Source organism: Lytechinus variegatus, chromosome 5 (genome assembly GCF_018143015.1).
Source record: "Lytechinus variegatus isolate NC3 chromosome 5, Lvar_3.0, whole genome shotgun sequence".
Taxonomy (NCBI): Eukaryota; Metazoa; Echinodermata; class Echinoidea; order Temnopleuroida; family Toxopneustidae; genus Lytechinus; species Lytechinus variegatus.
In genome coordinates, this window is record NC_054744.1 from 45505344 (window position 1) to 45527275 (window position 21932).

Genomic DNA, 21932 nt, shown 5'->3' on the forward strand with positions numbered 1-21932 from the left:
CCCTACTCTATTGTATTCCCCTTTCCCCTTATCTCTACACTCTGGTCACCCTTTCCTTAATCTGTCAAGTTACCCAAAGTATATTTTTATTTGTAGATAATGTACTTAATAATACTTAATAATATAATGTTCGATTGCTATACCATATTATCATATTATTGTCATATTTTGTAAATCCAATGCAATTCAGTCTAAATGGCTGTGATATGTGGATATTCAAATAAAACCTTAAAAAACCTTACAAGAGCATTTGTGTGGTCTAATTGCAGGCTATGTTACAGTGGAAAACACTCCGTCCCTCTGATAGGACGTTAAATGGAGGCCCCGTGTAGAGGAGAATCACCACCTTTGCACGTTAAGAACCCACTGCACTATTCGAAGAGTTATCGGGAGGAGAGACCTGTGTGTCACAGTTCTGTGTGCTCGCCCTTCTAGGCGACCCAGATTGGCTGGCTCCTCCAATGCGCCTTTGAATGTCTTTGACAGATATATGGCGCTGTACAAATGCTGTGCATCGTCATCATTATCATCTAATTAAATATCTCACTTGGTAGCTTTTTTTAATCATAGAGCAATTAGTCAAATCGGAAAAATCCAGAAGATGGAAAGATGGGTTCGCAAGTATGCGAATTTATATTCTTTTTTTTTCTGCAAAATGTTTTATTTAAAAAAAATCGTTAACGAAACGCGGATACAGCGCGTCCCCTAAAAATGTCCCTCTGACATATTTTGTGGCAGCATTCTCAATCAAATGTACAGGGGTAGACAGCTAACAGTGGTGTATTGCAGCCCATTCCAAGTTTGCAACACTGCTGTATTTCTTCATTGTCTTTAACATGTTAACCCCCACTTTACCATCCAGGATCTGAGCAGGAACATATCCATGCAGGTTCATCAAATCATGAACTTTCAAGTTTATTTAAAACCAAAAACATCACAAATCAAATCATATGTACATACAACTCAAATGAGTACATAAACCATATAAACAGACATTAGTTAGATTATAGCATAGACGAATAGCATGTGCAGAAGGATTATAACCATACAAATTGCAGTTTTTATGATCGATAGGGGATCAGTGCTCTGACTTGAAGGAAAATATGAATTGATGGGTAATGATAAGCTGAACAATGAAGAACAAACCACAAGTGTATCACACTTTGCGAAAGCGAACGTTACTTGTGAAAATTGACTATTTATTCATTCAAAAAGGTACAATGAATTAATTTGAGCCCATTAACTTAATGATAAAACAGGAATGAAATAAAGAATGCATTATTGCTTGAATTAGGCATGAAACACGCATGACATTTTGTCTGTATCATTGTGCGTCTCCCATTATCAAACTTGAAATGAATTGTCAAGTACTCTTGTTGCCCTTCTTAACATGTGCAAGGTTGGGGCAAGGTTGTAATTTGATGAGCCTGGTTAGACCATGGAGAATTTCTGGTCAGCTCAGGGAAATTCCCTGATCAGATTCTGATTGGTCAGAGGGGGTTGATATGCTAGGCAGCCCTACTAGACAGTGCAGAACCTGCAGTGGTAGCAGTGCTGCATGTATGTAAACTTGGAATGGGCTGAAAAACACCATTGTTACGTAATAGACTGGGTATTCAAAACCACTGAAGCGAGACCAATGCATTTTTTAAAGAAGTTAGGGCTTGAGATGAGCTTCTTATTACAAATTCTTAATTAATTCAGCCGTAAATCAGAGGGACATTTTTGGGGGACCCGCTGTATATCTCATGTTTTCATCAATGAACTTTTCCTAATTGATTAGATTGAGAGGAATAATCGACTGCAAACATGGGACATAAAATGATGCATGGAAGAGAACACTTCCCGTCTTTCTCGCTCTAAGCACGGAAACCGATTTTATTGATCCCATGCATATTCAAAGATTACTTTCATATGATAAGAGAACAACATGACTGTATATAGTAATAAGCTAAAAAGCGAGAGAAGTAGCCTGTGGGGAGTGGTGGGCTGGTGACAGATTTTATATACCAGAAGCGCGGACATTTCCTGTTATCAATTTGAAAGTGAAAAAAAATGACGCCGGCCCGATTGATTCTACTCTGATTCCAAGCCCGAATGTATTTTTGTAATACTTGCCAGCAAGAAATATTTTGAAGTTTTCTATAACTGAGATGTGAGAAAACCGGATAGAAAAAAAAATGTATGGACAGGAATGGGGAAAGCAGGGGCGGATCCAGTTTTCGCCAATAAGGGGGGGGGGGGCTGGAGTGGAAAAATATTTATTTCTGATATTCCTCGATTGGCCGCATTTTTTTAAAGGAGTGATCCTTACTGAATAAGTTGTAAGAACGCTTTACCTTTATCCTTACAAACAATATAGGAACTGGATACTGAAACTGAAGCTCGTGCTCAAATTTTTTATGTTTCATGTATCTTGGCCTGAAAATAAACATTCTGAGCAAGTTTTTAAGTATGAACAAGATGCATATATGAAGTGAGCAACAAAATAATAAAACTATTATTGCGCAAGTTGAAAGTTTTAAAGACTGATTGAAAGACTGTTTGCACTGCAAGAATACTGGTATTTATTCAAGACTAGCTCGTTTTTTTCAGGGTGTTTCTAAAAAGGATGACCACAGTTCAGCTAGATCAGGAATGTATGATTATTATTGTGATATTTCATTTTACATAAGTGGGTTCCTCATCAACTTTCATTTGACACCTTGCTTGTGATTATTGTCATGGGTCAAAGAGTTATGGTCCTTCGAAGGCAAAGGGTCCAAAACCCACCCTTTCCAATTTTTGGTTTAAATGTACTTGCAAGGAACACACTTTGTTGTAAAGTTTTGGTGTCATCAGAGTTTTTCTATGCAAATTTACGTTATCCCTTCTGCTAGTATTCCTACGAGTGAATAACTGGTGCCTGGCTGCAATTTTGGTTGAGCACATCTTTGGTGACTAGCAGGCAAATGTTTGGCATGAGATATATGTTCGCCATAATCGCATAATGGTTACAAGAGCAATGCAATAAATGCAACGTCTACTGTGACCTTACTGTTAAACGCTGAGCGTGTTAGAGCAAAAGGTAGGGATGACGGAAAAGAAGCTTGGCAGTTACTACGTAAATGCCAGTCACTCACAAAAAGTTAACAGAAGGGATGAAATCAAAATCTTACAACAAAGTTGGTTTCGTGTATGCGGTGCAGGTATGTACATTAAAACTAAAAACTTTGAAAAGGTAGGTTTTGTACCCTTTGCCTTCGAAGGACCACTGTCCATGGTAAACGCAAAAGCAAGGTGTCAAATTAAAGTTGATGATATACTCAGTTACGTACAATAGAAATCACAAGAATAAATTATATGTTCTTGATATAGCTGACAGTTATTCGGTTACTTTTTCTTAGAAACACCCTGTAAGAGAAAACACCACATGAAACAGCGGTCTTTTGCAGTAATGCGAGCATAAAGCTGAAAACTTTTCAGTTTACTTGATTTTTTGTTTTTGTGTTTGTTCTTTTGTACCGCCAATGGAGGGGGAGGGGACGCTTCGGCCCCCTAGATCCGCCTATGGAATGGGAATATCTAGAGAGAGAAAGAGGGTGGTAGGGGGAGAGAGAAAAAAAAGCACTTTGGGTTTTTATTCGGGGAAAAGGTGCAAACCAACAAACATGACTAAGGTACCTTTCATCCCTTTCTTCCTCTACCTATCTTTTTTTGGGGGGGGGGTGTTGCGACCACACCTCCACACCCTGGCTAGACGGGAAGGTAGTTCTTTGAGAAATAAGGAAAACTGGGAAATAAGACAAAGAATAAGGGTTTTTTCCCTGTCCTTTTCCCTCAGTCTTCAACATGTTAAAGATATCACGCGGATTATGTATTGCTGAGTGCCTTCATAAAAGATAAATGGGATTTTATTTCCCCATTATACATGATTATAAGTTGTAGTTACATGTGCGTTATTCTAGTTATAAAATGATGATAATATGAAAAAAAAATACGTATTTTTTCCAGGAGTTTATTATTTTTTTATCGTACCTCCTGTAACAAATGAAACAGTATCAGTCATTCAGATGTTACAATGTGTTATGACATAACGCACATTATACTCACATTTAATTTACAATGAGAATTTCACTGGATTGCCTTATGGTCGTGTGTTCACACTTTACGCTCACTCTTTCGTGTTCATGTAAGGCAGATGAACTTCCTGGAAATTCTAGGTCTGGATATATCTTTTGTTATTTTGTCGCCAAGTGAATTTTTTGCCGGAAACTCACTTTGTTTGATTGAGAATGAGACAAAGTGCAAATCCTAAGTGCCTGTGTTTGCATTACATAGCTTCTCTCACATAAACGGAAAATTTGATATTTTCCAATCGTTTTCGATATTTTGGATTGAAAAAAAAAATGTCTTCATAGTCCTCGTTGTGTATTTCATTGTATTTGTATTTGTAAAAATGCAAATTTTAGATTTTCCAATCGTTTTCGATATTTTAGATTGAAAAAAAAAAGTTTTCATAGTCCTCTTTGTGTATTTCAATGTCTACTTATGCAAATGGTATACTTCTGCTACCATGACGACGACTATTCTACTATTACTACTACTGCAACAACAACAACTACTACTACTACTACTACTACTACTACTACTACTACTACTACTACTACTACTACTACTACTACTACTACTACTACTACTACTACTATACTACTACTACTACTACTACTACTACTGCTACTACTACTACTACTACTGCTTCTACTACTACTCTTACTACTACTTCTACTACTACTACTACTACTACTACTACTACTACTACTAATACTAATACTACTGCAACTATTACTACTACTACTAGGCGCGTCGTGGTCTAGCGGTTCTGACTCTCGCCTTTGAAACAGAGGGTCGTGTGTTCGAATCGTAGCCATGGCGTATTTTCCTTCAGCAAGAAATTCATCCACACTCTATTTATACTACTACGACTAGTACTAAGTATAGTATCACGACTACTACTTCTACTACTACTACTACTACTACTACTACTTCTACTACTACTACTACTACTACTACTACTACTACTACTACACTCTAAAAAATGAAGCGTGTATAGTGACTGCACTTCGGAGTGCTGATTTGTCTAGTTCAAACTTGAACTAGACAAATCAGCACTCAGAAGTGCAGTCACTATACACGCTCTTTAAGAGCTAAATTAGCACTTCATTTTTTAGAGTGTACTAATACTAAAACTACTTCTTCTACTACTACTAGCAATAGTACCACTACTACATCTACAGTGCTTATAAAAATCGGGACAGTTTTGAAACGTCAATTAATTTTTTTTTTCAAATTATGATATCTATATTTTGATGTTAATAGATGCTCTAAAATCTCATCTTTGAAATGCAATGAAAAAAAATTGTAGCACACAATGAAAGGATTTGAAAAAAATACACGCTTCGCACCCATACGCACCCATACTTCGGTTGAAAAAAGTTTTTGCTTGAACGAATATTTAAAGCTGAGAGAACATATTAAAAAGAAATAACAACAGAACATTTCAAGCAAATAATTAGATTTTAAATGAATTTTGACCGCATAATTTGAAAATTGTGGCAAAGATAGTGAAAAGATTAAGAAGAAGTCTGCTGATTAGCAAGAAGTTCGATCATCATATTTATCATTTCATGCCATTTTGGCGCAAGCCTCCTTTTTAACCCCAGACAATAACATTTCGTGTTCGCTCAAGCATGAACGAAACTTATTAGTTTTAATGGCATATGAAAGAAAAGACCTCAGAGCATCTATTAACACCAAAATATAGACATCATAATTTGAAACAAAACATTTAGACTTTTCATATCTGTCCCGTTATACGCACTGTAGAGCAACCAATACTACTATTGCTGCTACTAATACTACTACTAATTCTATTTCTTCTGCTACTTCTACTTCTACTGCTACAAATACTACGACTACGGCTAGTAATGGTGATAGTCCAGGATAGAAGAGGCATAACCTTGTTTTTTTTATATATACAATAATTTTTGATGGTTTCTTGTCAATTCGAGGGTGCTGATTACGAATCTGAATGATGCCACTCGTGTTACCTTGACCATTTTCCGCAAATCGGCAAAATCTAGTATGGCCGCCAAAATATGCAAATTACCCATGAAAATCCTAAAATTGTTCACACATTGGCTACGAAATGCATGAAATTGTGTGGCAGGAGTGAAAAATAATACTCTCTGAAAAAATAATATTTGACAAACAATTTATTTTCCTGATATTCAAATGGCCGCCAAAGGCCCTTGTATATTGTATTATGTATAATATGAATAGAGAAAACAAATTTTCACAAAAATGAGCACTAAACTGCAAAAAATCGAGATGTACGAACGAAGTAATATATGCAAATCATCATTACTAACGAGATATATCATTTATTATGTCATATATGGGAACATTTCTGTATTTTGATTTCTAAAATAGCCGCCACTCGCCCAAACAGTATTGCGTACAATGGCAATGGGGGCCAAAAAATTCACAAGAGTGATCACTAAAGTGCATATTATTAAGATTAAACGAGTTGAATACTGACTAAAACATAATTGTTAACGAAATATATTATTAATATGCCATGTATGTGATGAATGTTTTATTTTGATATTCAAAATGGCTGCCAAAGGCCCTAAAAGTATTATGCACAATGAGAAAGAGAAGCAAAGAAATCACAAGAGAGAGCACTAAAATGCATATTATATGTGATAAATTGATGGGATACTTTCTAAAAACATATTTTCTAACGAAATATATCATTCAGGTTTCAAGTTTGTGTTAAATACTGTATTTTGACTTTCAAAATGGCCGCCATAGACATTAGCAGTATTATGTGCAATGTAAAGTGGGAAACCAATATTCACAAGAGTGAGCACCATAATAGTAATATATGAGTAAAATATTGTCTGAAAGCATAATTTCTATTAATTTATTCTGCCAGTTAGGTGATAAATGCTGTTAAAGTCAAAATGGCCGCTACAGGCCCTTATGGTATTATGCACAATGTGAATGGGAACAAATTATTTCAACAGAATTTTGTTTTGCTTTGCCAAATGGTGATGTATGAGTGAAATATTGTCTGAAAACATGATTTATAACAAAATATATCATATCTTATGTAATCTAGGTGATAAATACTGTATTTCAACATTCAAAATGGCTGCCATATGCCCCTTTTGTGAACATTATTAATTTTTGTCTCCACTCAAATTGTATATTATACAATAAGGGCTTATGGTGGCCATTTTCAATTTAAAAATGCAGCATTTATCAACTTAATTACACAAGATATGATATATCTCGTAAGAAACCATGGTTTTAGACAATATTTCACCCTTTCACAATTCACAATCATATGCAATATTTAGAGTCAAGCAAAGCCAAATTCTGACAAAGTTATATGTCCCATGTTACAATGTACACAATACTTTAGGACTTATGGCAGCCATTTTGGATTTCAAAGTACAGCATTTATTACCTCCACGAGCAATATGTGATGTATTTAGTTAGAAATCGTGTTTAAGACAATATTTTTACTCGTATGTATCACAGTTATATGCATTTTATGATTCTCACTCTTGTGAAAATTAGTTTCTCCATTCGCATTGTACATGATAAATATAGGGCCTATGGCGGCCATTTTGAATGTCAAAATACAGCATTTATCACAATGACATAAATTGTATATTAATGGCAATGATGTTTTTAGTCAGTATTCCACTCGTTTATCTTAATAATATGCATTTTGGTGCTCACTCTTGTCATTGGCCCCGGCCATTGCATTTTACATAATACTCATTGGGCCATGCAGTGGCGGCTATTTTAAATATCAAAATACAGCAATGTCCCCATATAAATGATATATCTTGTTAGTAATGATGATTTGCATATATTACTTCCTTCATACATCGCGATTTTTGCGGTTTAGTGCTAGTTTTTGTGAAAATAAGTTTTCCCTATTCATACTGTACATAATAGAGTATACAATGGACTATGGCGGTCATTTTGAATATCAGGAAAATAAATATTTTTTTTTAATTTATTTTTTCAGAGAGTATTGTACTCCTGCCACACGATTTTATGCATTTCATAGCCAATGTGTGGACAATTTAAGGATTTTCATGGGTAATTTGCATATTTTGGCGGCCATATTGGATTTTGCCTATTTGCGGAAAATGCTCAAAGTTACACGAGTGGCATCATCCAGATTCGTAATCAGCACCCTCGAATTGACAAGAAACCATCAAAAAATATTGTATATATAAAAAACAAGGTTTGGTCAAGTTCCTATGGGGCCTATCCTGGACTATGAAGATTACATTAATGATATTCATTTTCTGCAAGCGTGGTAAGGGCGCGTTAAGTTATAAGATAGATATTACATGCAAACGTACCATAAATTTGAGCTTCTGTCATGGATATGATATTCAGCTATATGCTGTAGATAATACTGGAAACTGTATTTAAAAAGGTAACTGAATGGGGCGGGTATTCATGGAGGGGCTATTAATCACCTTCAGTGATAATATCTATTTATTATTATTATCGTCATCATCATTATTAATATTCTTTTTCTTGGTATTATTATTATTATAATTCTTATTGGTATGGATTTCATCATCATCATAATCATCGTCATCATTGCATTTGTAATTACATAATCAGCATAGCACAGTACAAGAAATACGCAGAGAGCAAATAATTGTGTCAACTTCGTTAAACGATTATTTCTCTTATACATACATGTACGTGTAGAAAGCGAAATGTAACTGCATCTCCTGATTGAAGCATTTGAAGGCCATAGGGGTTATGGGATGAAGAATGCATATCAACCTTTCAACTACCTGAATGGTGGTATGAAGTATCACCCTTCTTCATACTCCCATTAGGTTATTAATTCCAAACCCAAAAGACACTCACTCCATTTATAGTGCAATGACGTATCCCGGGAGATCAGAGTGCGTTGTGTCTGTTTTCCAAGAGGTTCACAATTGTAGACTTGTCTTATCTTCAACCTTTTTGTATAACAAGACAGCTGCATGTTCTAGAGGTGCCTGATTGGAAGTGCTTCGTCTGCCCTGACACGTGCTTAGAATACATCGTGAAATGACGGCAAAGAAGAGAAGTTTATACTACGTACCCCCCCCCCCACACACACACATCGGAATTTAAGTCCCATCGCAGGGCGCGGAATTATTTTTCCCACCGCAGTTCCGGACCCCAATATGAATATTCATGACTTGCTTCTTCAGAATAAGAGTACGCAAGCGCGTGGACATCTTTACATAGTTGTGGTCATTTGCGTGAGTGAATGAATGATTGCCAGTACTCTCTTGATCAGTAAAATGTAATAGATCAGTAAGCATTTACTTTACAAATTATTATGTTTTTAATTTCCCGTGCTATTGAACTAATGCTACCAAGCTCATTGGTAAGTAACGTAAAGTAAGGAATCAACCAGGGGACCGTTTTATAAAGCTGTTTGTAAGCTAAGAGCGACTTTAAGAACGACTGGTGATCCTTTCTTGCGCGCAAAACCATCGCTAATTAATACCCCATTTGCCACAAGAAAGAATCGCCAGTCTTTCTTAAAGTCGCTCTTAACTTACGAACAGCTTTATGAAACACCCACCAGTTGTAAGCCCATAGCTAACAATGGCAATATGCGGCTGCAAGATTTCATTAGACAGGTCCAGATTTGGGCTAGCCATAACCTAGCGTAGCACTTTGGCTTGTCACTTTTATGCGGTGTTTAAGAATTGGATCTTGATAAAGATCTAAGCCTATGGCCTCTAAAAGGTTAACCGTACCGGGAATTTGAGGGAGCTGCACTGTTGATTCAGTCAATCAGTTAGTCATGGAAGCGACCACAATTTTGTTCACGCGCATGCGTACTCTTATTCTGAGGACGCAAGACGCATGAATATTCATATTGGGGTCCGGATTCCGGAACTGCGATGGGAAAAATAATTTCGCGTCCCGGGCGCGCGTTTCCGTTTTACACCCTGGCGAAGGCATTTTCCGGAAAAGTAGCCAAAAAGCGACTAGTGAAGAGTCTACACACGTCGCTGGTTGCATGCAGCGTGCGACACAGGCGAGTCCACCACCGCATGCAATTTCCACAGTTACTGATCAGAGCACAGAGTTCCTCGGCACTTCATGTACAGAGAGAGCGGCAGTCAGGAATGAAATCCGAACATGCTTTTGCAGTCGCGTTGCAATGTTTATAATAGTTTTTTTTTCTAAAATTCCTAAAAATAAATTATGAACTAAATGAATAGAATGACAGACAAAATCAAAATAAACAGATACTTATAATGGAAAGACAAATTGAAGTTTGATGGATTGATACACTTAGAAGCTGCCGAAAGATAGATATAGAAGACTGATAAATAGAGACAAGATAGACAGATAGATAGAAATAGAGAGAGAGAGACAGAGAGAGAGAGAGAGAGGTGGATAGATAGATAGAAAGAGAGAGAAAGAGGGAGAGATGGATGGATAGATAGATAAATAGAGAGAGGGGGAGAGACAGAGAGGTCGATATATAGAGGGAGAGGAGAGAGAGAGAGAGAGAGAGAGAGAAGGATAGATAGATAGAGAGAGAGAGATGTTATAGATAGAAATATGGACGGACAAAGAGAAAGAGAGAAAAAAGACAGACAGATGCTAGAGAAGGATAGAGATAGAGAATTTGAGAGACAGATAGATAGATGTTAGATAGATAGAAAGATAAAGAATGAGAGAGACAGAGAAGATTATTAACAAATTAACAGATAGATAAATACTCTAGTTAAAAAAATAGATAGATAAATAGAGAGAAATAGAGAAAGACAGATGGATAGATAGATGGATAGAGAGATAGATAGAGAATTTGAGAGATAGATATTAAATAGATTTAAAAGTGAGAGAGACAGAGAATATTATTAACATATTAACAGATAGATAAGGCTGAATTTATAAAAATAGATAGATAAATAGATAGAGAGAAATAGAGAAAGACAGACAGATGGATAGATAGATAGGGAGAGATAGAGAGAATTTGAGAGATAGATAGATGTTAAATAGATAAAGAATGAGACAGTGAAGATTATCAACAAATTAACAGATAGATAGATACTGTAGTTACAAAAATAGATAGAAGATAGATAGATAGATAGATGGGGGGAGAACTTGAGAGATGGAGATATGTTATAGATATATGGACGGAAAAAGAGAAATAGAGAAAAAGACAGACAGATGGATAGGGAGAGAGGGAGATAGAGAATTTGAGAGATAAATAGATGTTAGATAGATAAAGAATGAGAGAAACAGAGAAGATAGACAAATTAACCGATACTGTAGTTTCATAGATAGATAGATAAATAGATAGAAGAAAGACAGACAGATGGATAGAGAGAGAGAGCTGGAGAATTTGAGGGAATTTGAGAGATAGATAGATGTCAGATAGATCAAGAATGAGAGAGAAGAGCGACAAATTAACAGATAGATACTGTAGTTACATAGGTAGGTAGAGAGAGAGAAATAGAGAAAGACAGACAGATGGATGGATAGAGAGAGAGAGATAGAGAATTTGAGATAGATAGATGTTAGATAAATAATGAGAGAGACAGAGAAGATTATTAGATAGATAGATACTGCAGTTACATAGATAGATAGATAGTTAGATAGATAGATAGATAGAGATGGAATTTGAGAGAATTTGAGATATATAGACAGATAGAGAGAAAGACAGACATCAGCAAATCGGCAAGGCAAATGATCAAGGCAAACATTCGTACTGAACCTGGAAAGTATAAGCTCAGCTGCATTTGCAAGTACGTTCTGCGGATAACTTCGGTGCGGACTTTGGATCGCGCGCCCAGCTGATAATGTAAACAAACGTAGACGTAGACTCTTCACTAGTCGCTTTTTGGCTACTTTTCCGGAAAATGCCTTCGCCAGGGTGTAAAACGGAAACGCGCGTCCCGGGCTCGGTCAACGGGCCTTAACAAAGAGTTATGATTGATCCGATCAACCCCAAGTATATGGAAAGCCATCAACGTCAGAATTTTCAAGAAACTGAATGTGGGCAGGTCCAAGCTATTGTCCCCTCTAAAGCCAAAATTAAATCGTTGCCTATATTTAACATATTATATTTCATTTTACAGCTCATAATGTGAAGTTTTTTGTCCTTATTTTTTTTCTGAAAAACGTAAAGTTAATGAATGCCAAGGTAGCGATATTGATGTTGCTGGCTTTCCATAGTTGTGGTTGATTGGATCAGTCGTAACTCTTTGTAAAACGGGGCCCAGGACTAATACCATAATTTAAAGGCTCAGACCTATAAATTTTTTTCTTGCGTATATCATTAAATTCAACCCCATCTGAAAGTAACCCTGATTTTACGATATTATAATTTAATTATGTTGAGATAATTGGTTGTATTCTTGTGGTAATCGTCATGACTGTTATTAATGCTAGGAGACCACTGGACCGTCGCAAGTTTGCGCCAGTTTGCGCCAATGCAATGATGTGAGATTATTAGGGGCGGCAATGCGAAGTTGAAAGTGGGGAGGTGGGGGGCACAGGGATAAATTATAGAGCACCTTTTCTTTCAAAACGGGCTATTATCTTACAACAAATAAAGAAAATAACGCGATAACTTCAGTTTAATTTAACCTAGGCTCATATAATTTGCTTTGTATGGTACTAGCATGGATCCCAGGAAACCTATTAATTTTTAGGTCAAGGTCACAGTTACATATTTCTATCTTACCCTTCTGCAGTCCTTGTAAACGCGATAACTTCGGTTTAACTTAACCAAGGCTCATATAATTGGGTGTTTATGTTACTAGAATGGATCACAAGAAGCCTAAAAGATGACGGAATGTCATCTTCCCTGACAGCGAGTGAGAAAATTACAAGTAATTCGGAACTTGCATAAAAAATATAGAGATACCGTGTAAGAGTTGCTGCGCTCAGCTCAGCTACATGTTGCTTGATTTGCACATGTTGTATTCGGATAGCGGAGGTTCGTTGCAATTTTATCAAGAAAATCCTTCGCCAGGGTTTAAAATGGAAACGCGCATGCGGGATTAAAGGGATGCACTTGCAGAAGGAAGCAGAACGCTAAATAAAGAAAATGGGTGCTCATCAGGCACGAAAAGAGTTTTTTTAAACAACTTGTCTGCTATCAAGAACGGGCACCTCTGAGAAGGTAAATGGACGCACGTTGACACATCAAACGCGTTCTTCTCAGGTGAGAGGGGTATAGAACTTGTTCGTAAGGGGCACTTTTATTGGTTAAAACGGGACACTGATAAGAGAAAAGGCACCTTTATAAGAAGGCAAAGGGCATTTGTTAACGGCATAAAATAGATCTTTTTTTTCAGGTATGGAAGGGGCACAGAACACGTTTGTAAGGGGGCATTTATTTGCGTGAAAAAAGACACTTCAGTGTTTCAAAAAGTGCGTGTGTGTGTTCGGGGGGGGGGGGGGGCAATGCCCCCTACCCCTACTTAGGGTCTCCGGCCCTGTTTTAATGTTTCATTTATTTATACATGATTTTATCCTTTTCTTCCAGGATCCCGCGGGAGACCAGTTTAATGCTGAGTGGGCTACCCTGAGTAATTATATGGCAAATAAATAAAGATAAATACTTAAAGCGCCTAGAGTCGTAAAAAAAGAAAAAAAAGAAAAAAAAAAGTGGCGTGCAGTGGCTAAAACTTCTGGGCTCTAACTGCTTCCTAACTGGCGCATGATGGCGTGTGGTGGCGCGTAAAGGCACCAAAAATGAATCTGGCGTGACGGATGTTTCGGTTTCAAACATTGGATTTTTTTTCGCCGTTACGCGCCAACACGCGCCAGTTGGGAGGCAATTATGAACCACTGCGCTGCAGGCCACTAGGCACCCTTTTGGCGACTCAAAGCGCCACAGCCACTTGCATTGGAGCGAACTGACGACGGCCCAGTTGATTTCTAGCGTAACAGCAACATACTGATCGCAGTTACGATTACTGAAGTTATTTATCCTTTTTTTTCGAGAGGGGGTATATATTGATTGTAGATTTTTATTATTTTGTTTTTAAAGCACCCAGACAGTGTTGAAGAAAGTCGTATTCTTCTCGATGTACCTCCTGATCGTATCGGACACGGGACATACCTTCACCCCGAGGTTGGAGGCGACCAAAGCTTGGTGAACTCGGTTGTACGATCAAAGATTCCCATAGGTATAGGATTCCCCATTATAAATTAGAGCATTTTAGCATTCACTTCGCAGACGCTCTCTGTAACCATGGTAATGCAGAGATTCTTTTGTCAAATACCGCAGCCTTTGTTGAAAATCGGTGAATTCAAACAGCAGTGTCATCCTGGACTTTGGACAAGCGACATATTTGCTATTTTTTTCCAGTCAGAATCTTAAGACGATGTGGTGTCCCGGTCGGTCCACCAAAAGTCGACAATGACCCCTTATCCGTCCGTTGTGATTTGACGGGCATTTTCATTAGATTCAGATTCGTCTGCGTAATGGATGCTAAAGTAAGCTACTTTGGCTTCCCGGTTGTCGGTGAAAATAATCTGTAGTAGTTTTCCCTTATGACGATTCATATCAATTGTGTTAGATCGCAAGGATGGTGATGCGGTTTTGAAGTTAGCGGGAGGGTCTTTTGGAAAAGACGTGCGATGCTGTCAATCTTTATCCACTTTCTTTTAATTCAATGACAACTTACCTATGAATTTGCATTAAAAATAAACAATGATTTAAAAACCGATAATCCTATTATAAGAACTAATGCAATTCTAATGATGTTTATATATAAGCGTACGGCATTGTTTTTGTATTCGACATTGCAGAGATGTGCATGACATCAAATCTTATTGGTGGAGTTGTGGAGACGCCATCTTCTCATCATTTACAGTATTGGAGGAACAAAAATCATCCATGTGTTATATGCGTAAGTCAATTGAATTTATTTAAGAAAAAAAATCTTTGTTAAACGAGTCCCCTGTGTGGCATTACACGGAGGGAGGAAGGGGAGGGGGCTGTAACATATTCAAAGAATGGAAAGTAAGACAGACAAGAAAAGAGTGTGAAAAAGAAATGGTATGGTATAAGTTATACTGTGGCCACATTTTTTTAATTGAAATTTCTAACATACCCATTTTTCCCCTTCCTTCGAACTAAATACTCTGTCAAGCATCGCCTTTATAGTAGGAATTATCGACTGTAAGACTGGGTAACAGAATTGAATTAAGTAGAATGGTTTCCGATAGTTGACGATTGGGACTACTGGTTATGTTCAGTCATGTTTCCCATATAGTGGCTGAACGGCAATTAAAAAACCGCCGTTTTAAACATTTTTTTTTCGTACCAGCTACCTATAGGTGGTTTGAAAACCAGGGGGGCGTTTCACAAAGATTTAAGTATGACTTAAGTCGCACTTAAATGCCGACGCGTACATGATATGCAACGCGCGATCTTATTGATAGATACGCAATAGTGCGCGTCCTCATGACACGATCTGACCAATGCGGTCAAGCCTTTCATACCGTACGCAACTCGATATTTAAGTGCGACTCTAAGTCATACTTAAATCTTTGTGAAACACCCCCCTGATCAATAAAAGGGCTGTGTTCGACCCGCCGCCGTGCGGACACCGCATGAAAAATGTGACTGCACCATTAGGGAGTTAAAAAAAACAAAAACTAAAGAAAGATAATCATCGATTTTAGATTATTCTCCTAGGGGAAAGCTAGAACGATTAGCCAACGATCTTGTCAGTGTTAGAAGAATGGCCGGTAATATTGGGGGAAAACCATAGTTTTGTTTGCTTAGAGCTGGGTCGGTTCGTTAGGATGATAACATCTGTCTTTTTTTTGGCTCTTTAAACATGTTAAAGATAAATTCAGAATCACAAATTATATCTAACCCTCATCCGTTCTAATGGGGGTGGGATTATTAGGATCTTTCCGTTTAAATCAGTTTATATAATATCTTAAACGCGGTAAAAGCTTCTCTTGAGTGAATATTGGACCCCGTGGAAGAACAGTACTGTTTATGGGCAGAGCTGAACCGGGTGTCCTTCCGATTTCACACGTCTATTTCATATTGTTTTTTGTTTGTATATTTTGTTCTTACTTGCTATTTTTAAAAAAAATATTTTTCTTGCTTTTATATGTTCCTTTGTACACTTATGTTTTTATTGTGAATTTCGGTAAATAAATAAATACAAACAAATACAAATATTTCGTATTTCAAAAATTTGCGACAACCGGAAACGCTATTTCAACGCTGTATAAACTTTTTTTTCATTTGGTGTTTTAAAGGCAAATGTTGCTTTTATCGTTGAAGGACAAGTCCACCCCAACGAAAAGTTGATTTTGATAAAAAGAGAAAAATCCAACAAGCATAATACTGAAAATTTCATCAAAATCGGATGTAAAATAAGAAAGTTATGACATTTTAAAGTTGTGCTTAATTTCACAAAACAGTTATATGCACATCCTGACTGATATGCAAATGAGGAGTCTGTGATGTCATCCACTCACTATTTCTTTTGTATTTCATTATATGAAATATGAAATATTCTAATTTTTTCCTCATTGTCAAGTGAGACAACAATTAGTTTCTGACTGAACATGTGAAATTAGCATTGTTTAATACTATATTGCTCAGTCAAGTTGGTCCTTATTGTCGAATCTATAAAAATGAAATATTGTATAATTCAAACAATAAAGAAAACAAAAGAAATAGTGAGTGATGGACATCATCGACTGGCTCACTTAGTTGTGCTTATCACTGTTTTGTGAAAAATAACCGAAATTTTAAAATGTCAAAACTTTCTTATTTTACATCCAAATTTGATGAAATTTTCAGCACTATTATATGCTAGTTTGATTTTTTTTTATTCAAGTCAGCATTTTCCTGGGGTGGACTTGACCTCTAAGTAATGAATTTCACTATCCTTTGTAAATAATCCGAGACCCCCTATGACCCTCCCGCCAAAAAAAACCCTATAAACCAAGCAAAGAAATCTAAAATCGTAAAAGGATGCGTTAATCATATTTTTGTAATTTCGTTGCAAGTCTAGTCCAGAAATCATTTTTTTGAAGGCTTATGTAGGAATTTGATAGCAAAAATCTTGTTACGTTTATACACCTGAACTACAAGTGGAAAGTTAAAGGTTCTATGACACAAAGGCCATCTTATTCTAGATACATATCTATTATTACGTAGTTTCTCATGAAAAATACGAAATTGCCATCGGGTCCTGTGCACGACGAACCGGTGTTGAGTTATTCCATTGAAAATGAACTTCAACGGGAACGCCCACTAAAATTTCGGAAAGAGTCGACCGATCGACCTGACAATCATTGTGACGTCATCGAAGGAAGGTTTTTCTAGCTGTGCAGCCGGACACCTAGTTATTGTACATATTCCTCGTGTAGTTGTTGTATCGACCAACGTATTTTTAAAGATTTTTATGAGGTTTTGATCATGGCTGCAGCGTCGTCATCAGCTGCGTCTGATTCTTCAGACTTTGAATATTAAGGTTATGAATATTATTCCAACAATTCAATTTTTTTTACTTTGAATCCACACGTGCAACCACAATAGGCACTTCACGCTCCAAACGCCAACAACACTCAGCAGCTTCCTTCCCTGACGTCATGATGGTCACGTGATATACGAAATCAAATCGGGCTGAATTTTTGTGGGCGGGGCGATTTGGCTCTATTTTCAATATAAATCTTCCTTTGAACCTGATGTGGGATGTTTTTCGGGTAAAATTTTGATGGAGTCGTAATTAGTAACCACTAAGCTAACGAATAAATCAGCATCTTTGCTGTATTTCATGTGACCTTTGAATAATAGTAATGACCCTTTTCGTCCGAGGCCCTAGAGTCAATTACCTTTAACAGCCATTCAATTCGAGGACTAGCTTGACCACCATACGGTTAGAATTACCATTTGCAAATCTACATGAATGATGAAATCGACCCACTATCGTGACTGTCAAAATGTGCATCGAACTTTTGTGAACATATATTTGCTCGCTTTCAATTCGTCAATTGGTTCGAAAATGCATTCTATCTTTTGAAAATAAGAATAAAAAAGGTGAAAATGCATTATTTTATTGTTCGAAATAGGAATCTGGGCGTTACTCAGTGAGCAATGATGCATGCAGCCGAGTGCGTTAGTGGAAGTGCAGAGCACGTGAGGTTTCTTTAGATAGGTGCCGCACTGTGCACGAGCCGCTGCAGCGGCTCGTGTACACTGGGCACACGCATCCAGCGCGCTGGCGGCGAGTGCCCAGTGTGCACCACCTGAAGAAACCGAGTTTTCTTTACTTTTACGCACGACAGAGCAAGTGCATTATCTGTATTATAAAATAGAAACACAGAAAAAAATTCTTAAAAAGTTACAGTGCAGTTTTGTTGGACTTCTCCCGTGACTTCTACCGCACTGGTCTGCTTGAGCGTGCAATGTCAGTTTTCGTTGCGCACCTTTCGCATAGCCGTGCATGCAAAAAAAGTTGGATGTCACGTGACGCGTATTGGTCAATCGCAATGCTTGAAATAATACACCTATTTTATTTTTTAATACTCCAATAATCGTGTATAATGCAACTGACCAATGCTTGTGAATGTATACATGATTGATGAAAGTTATTTGAGATTTTGCCAGGGTCTGTGAATATTACAAGCAAGTTCATAAGCAGTCTCCGTTGTTTCAAACCGGCAAACCCCTCGAACCCTTGCGAACTTCGAAAACTGCTAATTGTTTCAGCACTCGCCGGTCATTAAAGGTACAAGAAAGTTTACAAACAAGTTTGAATCTAGATTTCTATTCTCTATTGAGAATCGTATTCATTTTAAGAAATATCTAAACTATTTGAACATGATTTCGCTTATTTCAAGTGATTTTAAGGTGTCATTCTCGTTGACGAGCGTCTCGCATTCTCGGTATAGACGGATTAAATAAAGCAAGATTGGACCTACTTAACTTTTCTATCGTGATTTTCTTATACCCTAGTCACATTAAAGGCGGAATGCCGTCGGAATAAAAATTCTTGGCACATTCCTGGATATTCGAAGTGAATTTTAAAAAATCTGACTGCATTCTGAGTGCATTCCAAATACAGTGAAACCTGTCTATAGAGACCACCCAAGGGAAACACAAAATGTGGTCTTTATAGACAGGTGGCTGCTATATAGACAGGTTCTTATTCACACAATCTTCCTCCGTGGGAATCGGTTTTAGTGGTTACTCTTTGCAGGTGTCCCCTAACACAGGTTTGACTGTATTCGGGTCCATTCTTGTGTCCGGCCCGAATGTTTTGATCATGCTCAAAACTTTCGAGATGTATTCGAACTGGAAAAACATCGAACGGCATTCAGAGTGCAGTCCAACAGCACTCTGAATGCATTTCAAATATTCTGACGACATTTGAACAACAATCGAAATATTCCGATCGCATTCATGGTAGAATGGAACAGCATAAAAACATGGCTTGCTGTTGCTGCAATGTCAGTCAGCTCTGAGGAGTCACTGAGGAGCACTGAAGTCATCGAACGACATTTTTACAAATTTACATCAATTTGAAATTCTTTCCCGAATGTGGCTCGAATTTTGTAAAAATTTTCATTTCGGCTTGTTCTGTTTGATTCCTGCTGATTTCGAATAAGTGTGACGGGGGCTTTACTATACAGACAGGCCCTGAATGTGATACATGTATAACGCAAGACGCTCCTTTCGCGTCGCTTTATGATCGTATTGCTTCGCTTCTTAAAGATAAATGTAGACGTTAGACATAATTTATTGCCTGTACATTATTTTAACGACTAAGTGCACCCCAATGACAATTGTTAAATACATACAGTATATAAATAATTAAATAAACAAGAAGACATGTGATGAACAAAATAAACCAATAACATAAAACTAAAAACAAATAGAAAAGTAAACAAGGACTGAATGATTTAGAATAAATTAATGTATAAATGGCAATATAATGCAAATTGAAATGCAACAAAATGAAATAATATCACGTAAAAGGAAATGAACAAGAAAATTTAAATTGAGGTTAAAATTCAAATTTACGATAAGGTTGAACTCATAATCAAGATTAAGATTCGCATTTATATTACAAATCAAGTATAAAAATCATGATTACAATCGCATGTGACATAATTGAATAAATGTTTACTGTTTCTTTTTTTATTCAGACGGATGATAAAGGTGTTTTCTCAACAAGTCTTTCAGAGGAATACTTACTTGCTGCTAATACTTTCAATCTATCGCACCTAGATATCTGGGATATGTCTCAAAAGGCTATTGAGTTTATTTTTGGGGGAGAAGATTTGAAAAGACGCTTACGAACCACTTGGTCCAAAGAGAAAGATAAAATTGGATGTATTCAGACTGGAGCGCTCAACGGATCATGCCCTTGAGTTCATCTTGTTTAAAGATTAACGCAATTGAACAATCATTGTTAATGGAACAAAATGAAATGCTGTTTAAACTGAGTAAATCATGAGGTTAGATGGAATCTTTGTTAAGATGCTGCATGACGTCATACTGTATCATACAAAAAAGTGAGTAGAATCATAGGTATTCTGTGGAATCAACCGCTTGATTGATTTACCTTTTTTCTATTCTATTTGATAATGTAATTCATGTAATTCACCAATTGACTTAGTGTTAAACATCACTGCTATTATGCTAGTTTTGTTTGTTTTGTTCGTCAAGTTTTTCTCCCTATTTATTGGAGTGAGAGTGGTATAGCGAAGTGATGACTAAGTTGAATTTGATTAATATATAATAAAAACACAAACGAAACGCAAAAACATGTTAGGTCAACACCGATCCGTTTAACGAAGGGGGATTAGGGAATGGCGAATGCCAAATATCGTTTTTATTTCACCTTTTGAACTTTTGAAGAGGCATGCAGAAGGCTAGTAAAGAAATTTTTATTATATTACTATACCTTTTGATATTTTTCAAGAGGATAATGGATTAAAGGACGACGAATTTAAATGCATTGAATCTATAAAATCATGATGAGGATGTATATCTGGGATTATATAGGACCGCGTAAGGTTTAATTAGATATGGGAATGATTGAATACCCGTCTTATTTTTAAATCCAGCGGGCTTGGACGGTCGAATAAACCGCCTGAAAGTGACATGCCAAAGATTACTTATGATTTATGATGTTAAATGACAAATCCATCCTAACAAAAAATGATTTTAATAAATAGAGAAAAATAAAACAAGCACAACACTGAAAAATCCAGCAGAATCGGATGTAAAATAAGAAAGTTATGACATTTTACAATTTTGCTTGATTTCATAAATCAGTTTTATGCACATCCTGGTCGGTATGCCGATGAGGAGACGATGATGTCATCCTCGTATTTTTTCTTGTATGTATTTTATTATATGAATATTCTAATTTTCTCCTTATGTCCAATGAAGCCACATTAGTTCCTCCCTGAACATGTGGAATTAGTATTGATAAATACTAAATGGTTCAGTCAAGATAGTCCTTAATGTAAAATCTGTGAAAATTGTATAATCAAACAATGAAAACAAAATGAATGGTGAGTGAGGGATATCATCGTCAGACATATTTACTTAGCACCGAGTTGTTCATATCACTGTTTTGTGAAAAATAAGCGAAATTTTAAAATGTCATTCCTTTCTTATTTTACATCCGATTTTAATGAAATTTTCAGCATTATGCTAGTTCGATTTTTCTCTTTATTCAAATCAACCATTTTCTGGGATGGACTTGACCTTTAATCATTTTGTGATGTATATATACCTTTAATTGGTATCATTTGTTACTTATATCATAATGCTGCATTTATCAGTATTAGGTTACAATTTCTGCATTCTTATTTGC

At 36.6% G+C, this 21932-nt stretch overlaps 1 long non-coding RNA gene across 1 annotated transcript; it reads left to right on the forward strand.

The window, feature by feature from the left end:
* Nucleotides 1-14064: 14064 nt before the first annotated feature.
* Nucleotides 14065-21330, forward strand: LOC121416279. Its single transcript, XR_005970119.1, has 3 exons — nt 14065-14249; nt 14875-14975; nt 20251-21330. It is a non-coding gene; the product is annotated as an uncharacterized LOC121416279 (long non-coding RNA).
* The last annotated feature ends 602 nt before the right edge of the window (nt 21331-21932 follow it).